The 11157-nt window shown below is 36.6% G+C and overlaps 1 long non-coding RNA gene across 2 annotated transcripts; it reads left to right on the forward strand.

Annotated features, from left to right (window-relative positions):
- The first annotated feature begins 713 nt into the window (after positions 1 to 713).
- Positions 714 to 2423, forward strand: LOC132054932 (uncharacterized). Of its 2 annotated transcripts, XR_009414421.1 has the most exons (4): positions 714 to 1469; positions 1545 to 1708; positions 1811 to 2093; positions 2177 to 2423. It is a non-coding gene; the product is annotated as an uncharacterized LOC132054932 (long non-coding RNA). The 2 variants fall into 2 exon arrangements; XR_009414420.1 differs by having other exon boundaries at positions 1545 to 2093.
- The last annotated feature ends 8734 nt before the right edge of the window (positions 2424 to 11157 follow it).

Here is an 11157-nt window from a genome sequence, read left to right on the forward strand (position 1 = left end):
CTTTCATTAGGGAAGTTATTTTTCTCATTTTATGGAACTTGTTTTTCTAAAGAAAATATTTTTCAAAATTTTTTACCAAGCGAACATGAGAATATTGAAAAATATTTTTCGGAAACTGTTTTCCTTAGTACCGAACACACCCATAATGATTCGCCATTTATTTCACTCCATCCGATAATAAATGTTGGTTTTAACAAAGTTTTGAAACTTGAAATGTGTTCTTGATACCACAATGACCAGATTGGTTTTGGTCAAGTGTGGAATAAATCAAAATAGCAAAGCATAGGGTCATTGACTACTGCAAATAACTTTAGCTAATTTGCTTTTGAAAAAAAAAAATTGATGGATACCTAAAAAAACTCGTTGGATCAGAAATCAACTTATGGACACCTATTTAAAGAAAAAAAAAAAAAAACTATAGACGCTGTCTCTATTTGCTGGGGATTCACTTTGGTCCAAAATATACAAAGATAGTTAGTCAAAATCCTAAAAAATACAATAAAGGAAAACTTTCATATATACAAGAGATATAAACAATAAAGGGAAAAATTCGCATATATACATCCCAGTGATCTAGTTTTCATCCGTCGTAGCCCACTTCACGTTTACATGAGTAATGGCCCAAACACTTAAAACGCGCGGTCATTTGGCCCAAACTAAAAGCCTTATAACGAATTTGTCAGCCAACGGTTTTCTCAGATTCAAACATGGAAACTAACTGCTCTTCAAACGTGATGGAGCCAATCTCTACCTCCTTCCATAATCGATACATCTTTCCTTAATCGATACATAGATAATAAATTAGGGTTGATAGAAACAGCGAATTATTCACAACAATTGAAGCATCCAATGTCTCAGCTGATTTCATCATCAATTTCAAAAAAAAATATTCATGGCTAGTTTCGCAATTCTTATTCAACACAAAGGTGAGCGGGAGACTAACAAAAGATATGTCAATTATGTGGCTGATGCAGTTGTTATTGATTCTATTTCGATTTTGAAGATTTAATTGCTATTGTTTCAAAACAAATTGGCATGGATACCAAAGTAGATCTGGTGGAAATCAAATACATTCTAAGTGATCAATGTCCAGCATTGTTAATACATAATAGCATGAGTGTTTGTGTGTATATTCAATTGAAAACAAAAAATTCAGAAATCTCTGCCTATCCACTTATCGTAACAGTGAAAGAACCATCTATAAATCAAAGGTACAACAATGTTGTTTCTGTTGCTAGTAGTATACATGATATATACAATCCAAATACAATTCAAATGATCAAGTGTGAGAGCATAGAGTACAATGAAGGTATCAAAGAGCATGTAGGTGACAATATTGAAAATTGTTTTCACCTGGAAGTTGAGAAGGGTCAGCTTTACATAAACAAGGATACCATTGCCAAAGTAATGAAGCGCTACTCTATCCGCAAACAGTTTCAATTCAAGGTGAAAAAATCAAGTGCGTCAAGGTATAACTTTCATATTAATGTAACTTGGTTGTATAATCAGTGTATATTTTTCTTTAACGGTTCTGTGTTTACTAGGTACTGCCTTATATGTGTCGATGAAAATTGCTCGTGGTGTTTCAAATCATCAAGCTTACACAATGCTAATATATTCAAGGTTTGAACATTCAATGAAGTTCATTCGTGCAACATGCTGTAATTATACATAAACTAGTGTCAAGCTAGTTTGACTGTTGTTGCAAGTATTAATGAACAAATTTGGTGATCCGAAGATAGTTTATACACCTAAGGATATAATAAATGACATGCAAAAGGATTACTCCGGTGAGCTAACCTATATGCAGGCATGAAAAGCAAAAGAAAATGCATTGGAACTAATAAGAGGGAACCCTATGGAGTCATATAGTAAGCTGCCAAAGTACTTGTATCTGCTAGCACATACAAATTCGAGATCTGTTATAAGGTTGCACAAATCGGAGGATGGACACTTCCTTTATTGTTATGTTTCACTCAATGCATCTATAAAAGGATGGGAATATTTCAGACCTTTAGTGGTTGTCGACGGGAGCTTTCTTAAAGCAACATTCAGAGGGACAATACTTATTGCTTCAACATATGATGTGAATGGTACTTGCAGTTTGTATATTCATCGTATAAATGTATAAATATATCAGTTGTGTAGACACAGTTATCTGTTTCCTCACTTGCAGGTCATATTTTTCCCCTTGCATTGCATTAGTGGATTAAGAGAATGACGCATCTTGGACGTGGTTCTTCTAACAAATCAAGGATACTTATGGGGTTCGAGAAGGAATGTGCATAGTGTCTGATAGGCATGACAACATCCTAAATGCCACTACAGTTGTTTATCCAACAATGGCACATTGTTTTTGCATCTACCTCCTGTGGAAGAACATCAAAACGAATTTCAAGAAAAGCCAAGAGAGGCTTAAAGATATATATTATGCCTTGGCCAATACTTACTCAATTCAACAGAATCAAGTGCTTTCTGAAGGTTTATTTTTATCATGCACCTAGCTGAAATGTGTTTTCTACTATAGGTTTAATTAGCTCATGAGCTAATACAATGTTATCAATTATTTTCCTACCAAAGATGAAGCCCGCCTGAGCTTCACAAATAATATAGGCATGACATCATGGAGTCTGTCAGCTAGGATTTTGGCAATAACTTCATATAGGATAGTGCAATGGGCTATGGGTCTAAAGTCTTTAACTATGGAGGGGTTAGCAACGATAGAAAATAAGGTAAGAGTAGTGCAATTAAAGCCCCTAAGCATATTACCAATTTCAAAGAATTCACTCACAATCATATATATTTCAGACTTGATAATTGCAAGGATTTAAAAAAAAAGAGCACATTAAAACCATAAGTACCCTTTATCATTCCAAATAGTAGCCAAGCCCTCATAAATCTCTATTTCCATCACAGGTGCACACAGTGCCAGTTTTTGTTGCTGATTGACGAAACGACCGTTCTTCATAATCACTGTATTTACTACTCTTTCTTCCGACCTATTAAATCTTTGTAAACAAGTTGGATTTCCTCTTTGATTGCCTTTGGATTTGTCAGGTTAGCACTAGCTAGATATGTAAGTTTTGAGATCTGCTTCCTCTGACTCATTTCTTTCACAACAGCTGCAAAGTATTTTGGGTTAGAGTCTCCAAGCTTTATCCATGGTGCCTAGAATTTTTGCTTGAGGTCACGATCCTCAATAGTTGACCATCTTTCTAGACCTAAGGATAGTTGCTTCTCCTTGTTCAGTAGCTCCTCAATGCACTGTTGTCAGATTTTCCTCTATATTCCTTCTAGTGTCAGCTTAGAATCTTCAAGTTTCTGATTATGCCTTTGAAGTGTTTATCGTTCATATTTTTAAGGCCAAGTATAAGAGCCTTAAGTTTCCACCATTTGTTCTCCATTGTAGAATTTCTCAGCTTCTGGCCCCAGATAGATGCCACCAGTGGTAGAAAATGTTCATGTTCATTCTATACATTGAAAATTCTGAAAGGTACTTAGGTAGGAATTTGACTAGTTTGCAAACATAGTATCATAGGGACATGATCAGAAATAAAGGGCACATCATGTTCAGTAGTCACTTGGCCCCATTTCATCATCCATTCAAAATTTACAAATGCTTTATCTATTCTGCTACAAAGCCGATCCACCCCATCCTGCTTATTAGACCATGTATAGTAATCCCATTTCCAAGAGAATTCATTGACCATAATATTTGTGATACAATCAACTCGGAATCCAGAGCTTCAGCATTAGACACAGGTTACTCATATTATATCATTAGAGTATAAAACAACATTGAAGTATAACCATGGAATATTAACTCCACTAACACATTCAGATAAGCTTTTCCATAAGTTCTTTCTCTGATCCATAGCATTAAACCCATACACCACTACAACCAGTTAACACTACTTGCCCTACCTTGCACTTGACAATGCATATACTCAACTCCGCTAACACATTCAGATAATCTTTTTCATTAGTTCTTTCTCTGATTCATAAAATTAAACCCATACACCACTACCAACAAATAGTTAACACTACTTTCCCTTCCTTGCACTTGACAATGCATATACTGAGCTCCTTATTTCAACCCTAGTTTCTACAATGCATGCTAGTATAATTCTTCTTTTCCTCATGTATTTTTTTAATTCCTTTTGTACGTGTCTCTTATTTATCGCTCTAATATTCTAGAATTTCCAATTCATTAAGGATGTGTTCCACCTCTATCAAGAGGCAGTTTGGTGACACTGGTACTTACTTGGACCTTTCTATTAGCACTCTTCCCATTAGGTGATACCAAGTCAGGAAAATTTAATGTACTCACCACTGGGTTGCTGACAACTAGTTGTGTTGGCAATTGGGATGTTGTTGCGGCAGTGACCTGTCTCTTAGGAGATTTTTGGTTTGTTTTTGATATAGTGGTGTAACCACTACTTGGCCCTGCAATATCTTATGTATTTTCATCCCCTGCTATAACTATTACAGAGATCACCACCCTTTTAGATTTCCACACTTGATTTACTTTCCTAGATTCTCTTCTTCTATTTGGAGCCACTGGTGGAAGATCTTGAGGTTTTGGTGCAACACATTTGTGTCCAATAACCAAACATTTGTCACAAACACCAGTCTCTAATCATAAGTAACAGTTTGCTGAAACTTCTTTCCCTGGGCTCTAGGATAGGTACTTCATTAGTAAGATTCTTGGTGATGTCCACGTCAATAAACATGCAAGAAAATGATACTCTAGTCTATTTTGTGGTGCACTCATTAGCAAATAACGGTTTACCCACAACACTTGCTATCCTAATAAGCGATTCAGCCTCCCACCAACTCATAGGTAGCCCAAAAATTTGATCCAAAGCGGAAATTCTGCAGTAATTCTCTACAGAAGCCAAATTCCAGTGACCATGGCTTTAACATAATGGGTTTAGTGCTGATTGTGAGAGGCCCAGAGTACAACACCTCATTTTTTCATCTATTGTTTGGATTCTAGCTATGTAGTAACCCTCTTCATGATACAAGAGATCAAGTTGTCCAATATTCCCCCAATTCATAGCAATGTATCATTTCATTACATTATATCTAGGGGTTTCCCTGTTGACATATACAATATAACGACCCGCTTGGTCATTTTAAGCTTTTGCCTTATTTTTCTCCATAATACCCTTTCGGTAGCTTTATTTCAATATTTATGACTTGCAGGGATGGGTGATACGCTTCCCAAGGTAGTCGAGTGGGCTTTGGATTGGTTTTAGTGAAAAATTGAGTTTTCTAAGTTAAAGAAATGAAGATGTTTGACTAAAGTGACATCGGGGATAAATGCGTCATTTTGAGTTTCATCGATTCCATTAGGTCTGGAATGTGATTTTTGACTTAACAAAGCCTTCTGTTTGGTTCCCGAGGTGTTCAGGTGTGATTTGGGTCATTGGTTGAAAAGTTGAGTTTTTGATATTTTGGAGTTGACCATGGTCAGCACCGGGTCAAGACAACCTGTTTTGGGAATTGCGAATGCGCAAGCTAGTTCGTAGGGTGTTTTATGAAAGAAATGCATATTTAGTTTGTGTCTGTAGAATTCACAATGAGTTTCGGGTGTTGGATCGGGAATTTGTGAGAACCAGAAAAATCTGGTTCAACTGATGTTTGGTGTCATCGCACTAGTTCGCATTTGCGAGCGCCGCATCTGCATGGTCCTGCTCGCATTTACAAGGATTGGTCAGGGTTGGGGTTTTCGCATTTACAATGGGTGTGTCGCAAATGCAGAGCTTGCTTTTGCGAGCCAGGGGTCGTATTTTCGAAGAACCTTGACAGTATTAAATGTCCAAGTTTGTGAAAACATTTCATTCTTCCATATTTTGAGTTCTAGACTTCGGATTTGAGAGATTTCAAGGGCATTCTTCAAGATTCGACTTGGGGGATAAGGATCTAACCTTAATCTATTCATTTCCCCATGTTTCCATCCATTAATTAGAGGTTTCTTCCATGATTTCAACTTATAACCTAGGATTTTTAATAAGAATGGTTATTGAGATTTATGAAATTGAGGATCCATTTTTGGTTAGAGTATCATGGCATTTTTAGGATATGAACTATCTAGACTATGGGTAAGATTAATTTATGCTTAAATTTCAGTTTTTCCCTTGTGGGCTCGAGATTACCTTTTTGGGTTCATTTTTGAGTTCAGAAATACAATATAGCAATATGGGTATTGTTGGACTCGTCTGACCTCGTAGAATACTATTTTGACTATATTGAACTCATATGGAAAATTTAGATGCGGGAGAGCTTTCAGAAGGCTTAATATTCGCTCAGAGCGATATTAGGATCATTTAGAGGCATTGACGAACGACAATCCGTTCGTAAGCTACGGGACTTCAAATCTAAGGCAAGTTGAGACTTACTAGACCCTTTATTTAGTGTTATGTGTTGGTTAATTTAATGAAGGGGCGTAATGGTGAATTGAGGGTCCTATATTCATGAGGTGATGAGCACTTGTGCGGGTACCGGTGTAACTGTATGGGTAACTAAAAGAGAAAATAATTATGCTAAGCGACGAAGATTATGTATTTAGCCTTCAGGCCATGAAAAATGGTGGATAATTCCATTTAGGTTGATATGATTGTTGCTTATTTGGGCTACGTTGGACACTATTGGTTGAAGAATGATGAATAATGACTTGATTTGCATTCATCACTCCATATCTCCGTTAAGTTAAGAAAAAGGACTTGTCTTCATAAATTAAATCAGTATTATGCATTTGCTGGGTGTACGCATATCCATTACATTCATTCATGATATTATTAGCATCTGAATGATGAGACACGAGAGAGAGGCCTTTGAAGCCGGATATTAGATACGGTACATGGACAGAGTTATGATATGGCCTAAGGGCTGGTACCCGATGTGATCTAGGAGATTTGGCATTTCTGGGTGGGTATATGATAATATTATAGCCTAAGTGCTGATATCCAATATGATTTGAAGGATCTGGTATTCCCAGTGGTGTATATGGACCTCATGAGTCCCCCATGGGTTACGTGAATCCTAATACATGAGCGCGTGTATACAGGTGCATATGACCATTGAATTGCATACATTCCTTTACATCTCATACCATTTATGCTTGTTTAACTTGATTCCATGCCATATGTGTGTTAAAGGATACACAGATTGGATCTTTATGCTTATAACAGATATAATTGATACAAAGATGGGACCTTTACACTTATACTTGTCTGAATTGATATAAAGATGGAATCTTTGTACATTATTTTTCTTAATTGATGGAAAATTGGATCTTTATTCCCATACATGTTCTAATTGAGGGAAAGCTCAAAGCATTATGACTATAACTTGTCTTAATTGGTGAAAATGTTAAATCTTTACGATTATACTTAAAAAGGAAGGGACCTTATGATTTGAATGAATTGTGGAAATCTTATTTACTTATTAAATGCTTATTAAATCTGAATTCTAAAACTAACAAAGCAAGAAGAGGAGTATCAGAAGTGCCAACCCTCGTTACCACTATAGTTTAGGGTCGGTCAATGATGTTGCTGGGTACACGTGCTTCCCGTACTCACTCTACACTTGCTGCACCTTTTGTGTGCAGGTTCAGATCCGGGTACGAGTAGACGTTGAGATTCTACTGATCGCTGGAGCATATGTTGGAGTCTAGGGTGAGCTGATGATGGTCCCACAGCACCGAACTTCTTTCCTATTTTTATTTTCTATCTTTCTCCATTTCGGACAGTGTCATGTAGTTATTTATGATTTGTATTTTGGATCATTGTACTTATGACTTCCAAGTCTTGGGAAGGTCTTGAACTTAGACTTGTTCATATTTTAGTTATTAAGACATATGTAGTACATTGGGTTGTTTTCTTTTAATTTTCGCTCTTAATTTCATAGTTTGAGACTTGCTTTTCATTTGGGTTCGCCTATGGGTTAGGATAGGTGACCTCACGGCCATTTGAGATTTTGGGTCATGACATCAATTAGTGCTCGATTCCATTTTTCCAATGAGCATCCACTGCAGTCTTCTCTGATTGCACTACCATTTGGCCATTAACAATTTGAGGAGGGATGTAGATCAGAGTCATATCATTTGCTGCTAATCAGTTCTTTTGAAAGAGGCTCATCCACAAAGCTAATTTAGTAGTAGCTTTTCCCCCCTCTCCTGGCCCTATATCAGTCACTTTTTCCAACTCTGGAAATAGTTCCTTCACCTTTTCCCCTGGTGAAGCTATTATATTCTCAACCGGCTCAGTCGTGGAGGCCGAGGCTACTGTATCAATCATTTGTAGTAGAGGTATTATTTCATTAGTCTCCTTAGCAAACACTATGTAACACCTCGGGTCCTCAGACTAAGGTATGACTCGTATTAAGAGAGTAAAACGAAATTTAGAGGGTTTACCGATTTTACGAAAGTGGCCGAGGGGCCTACTTCGGGCAACCATAACCCCTAGATTAGTTAGGAATTTGGAAAAGTTCCCTTAATGAAAGTTGTAGTGCATGGAAATACCTTTCCAATGGTATATTCTAGAGCCCTAACGGATCTCTATACAATAAATTATGCCCGTTTTACCAAAAACTGCGCAGAAGAAGGCATGGGCCACCCATGTTGGACACGCGTCGCGCGTGGGGGCGCGTGCGTTGGCCTAGCTATTACGGTTCATTTTTACGTGGGTTAAAGCATAAAAGTTATTACGAGGTTGTTGGTGCTCTAATTGGATTTTAGTGTTTTAGAGTCGCCACCTAATTTATTATGGAAAACTAGGAAAATCGGGTTTAAAGATTTTTTCGAAATAATAAAAAAAATCTTTTGGACCTAAGTTCGAGGTAAGGGTTCTGGTGATCCCCTAGGGAAGATTTTACGCACCCTAGTATTAAAGATCCGTAGAATACGGTTGACCTACGAGCTTCAATGTGTGATTAATGTAGTTATTTGTTTAAAAGTGTTTAGTTTTCCGCAAAAATGTCATTTTTTCATTTATATCACTATTTCAAGAAAAAATTCGGCAAAAAAGTCCCCTTGTAAAAAGGGGTTTTGGTTTAGAAAATCCACGTAAGTGTTCAACTCACTTTGTTGGGACACACTCGGGATTTCTCCCGAGTAGAGTCGTTACTATTCTAGTCCTAACAAAATGGGTTTAGTACCTACGGGTTTTATACGTATGAAAATATGGAGTATATCTCCGTTTTATACTTATGTATATATTTTATATATATACATATATAAAAATGCAAATTCATTAAGATTAGGCCCATTTTAATTGTTGAAGCTCATAAGTCAATGATATTTTTAAGATCCAGGTCCATATCACCATCATAACCCAATCCAAATAATTTTGGTCCAACACAGTCCAAAACAGTCTCATTTTTTAGTCCGTGTCTACTGTGGGCTTCCAGGCCCAAACAGCCTTTATCTTCCATTCAACATTTTGTTCAAGCCCAGACCTTTTTTTAAATTTTTTTTTATCATAATTGCCCAAAGATTTTGCCTTTTTGGTTCAGCCCATTACACATTCCTTTAAGCCAAATCTGAAAACATAGTTTTTAACAATTGATCATTTGAATCACGGGCTTAAGGCCCAAACCTGCTACTTATGCTTTGAAGAAAACGTTTTTGCCCCATTCAAACTTTAAATCAATTCAAAATGAACCACATCCCATTTCTTCCTCATTCTTTATATTCAAACACAGTGTTAAGAGTAGTAGTTTTTTTCTTTTTTAAAACTCAAAATCTTTGTAGTGATTTCTGGTTTTTATGCTAGCAAATAATCGAGTTTTAATTCAATTTGGAAACTTCCTAAATTACTAAATATCTCCTAAGTTCTACATCGACAGGGTTTCAATATTAGCACATTCAATATGTATACAATATGTACATGCCAGATATATCAAAAATAGGAAAAGAGAAAGAGTGAAAATATTTGATAAACTGATGGGCCTGCCCAAGTTTATTAGTGCCATTTTCACCCATTGGCTGGGCCTTCCGCAAATATAAGCTTCCTTTTCCATTTTACGCGGACTCGATCAAAGATTGTGACGTTGGGCCTTAGGCCCAACAGGTTTCAATGCAAAAGAGCAGCCCAAATGGCCCACGATGTTTCACATGCCAACACAAAAGGGGAAAAAAGAAGTTGAGGGTTAGAAAGTATCTAAACTATCTTATGCGACTAAGAAGAAATTTAAAGACTGAGTAAACATTAAAGTAGACATGGGTACACAGATACACGTACGCAGTCCATATATATCCTTAACAAATTTTAGACAAACAACGAGTACAATTTCCTCAAAGCCTAAAAAGAACAGATATGACTAGGCCCAAACAGGTCAAGCACTGAAAAATCAGAGCAGGCCCCACAAAGTGAATAAAAAAAGGGGAAGGGGCAGATTTGGCCAAAACTTGTCATAAACAAACATGTTTCAGAAGTTGTTCAAAGGGCATACATAATATACTTCCTTGTATACACTATGGTGTACACAAGTCATGTATATTCTGTATACACCCAGTACAGTACTTATATTAGCAACACACAAGGGAAAAACGATATAGGATTTTCATGGAAATCAACTCAGTAAGGTCAATACTTCAAACACACAATCTTTAACCACAAATTTCAACTCTTTTGAAATGAAGAAACTTTAAGATTTTACAAAAAAAAAAAAAACTGCTTCTGCAAATTTGAATAGCCTAAGTGTATTAATCCTCTTATTTATCCTAGAGGGTCCCATAGCATATGATTTCATATAGGGGAACCCCAGCAACCAAAATAGCAAGAGATTCGACTGAGTTTGACTAGAAACTCTAAGTCTTGTCCCCCCATTTTTATCCTGTGTAAGTCACACCTATAATCCCACATAATTAAGTGAACACCTCTTGTTAATGACTTCCTAATCCCATTCCATTTACTCAAGTATAACATATTCTGACTATGTATAAGCTAAGTGTTGGCATTTTAAAAAAAAAAAAAAAACAGGTTTCCACAAGCTCAAACTTAAATAAAAGGGAGCACACACTTTTTAGACAGACCACCACTACAAAAAAAATAGCGTTTAGTGACGGACGTATTCCGTCGCTAATCAGCATATATTTGTTGCTAAACATGTGTTGCAACGGTTCGCCAACAGAATGTTGTCTGTTACGAT

The sequence above is a fragment of the Lycium ferocissimum genome, chromosome 4, assembly GCF_029784015.1.
Source record: "Lycium ferocissimum isolate CSIRO_LF1 chromosome 4, AGI_CSIRO_Lferr_CH_V1, whole genome shotgun sequence".
In the NCBI taxonomy this organism is placed as follows: domain Eukaryota; kingdom Viridiplantae; phylum Streptophyta; class Magnoliopsida; order Solanales; family Solanaceae; genus Lycium; species Lycium ferocissimum.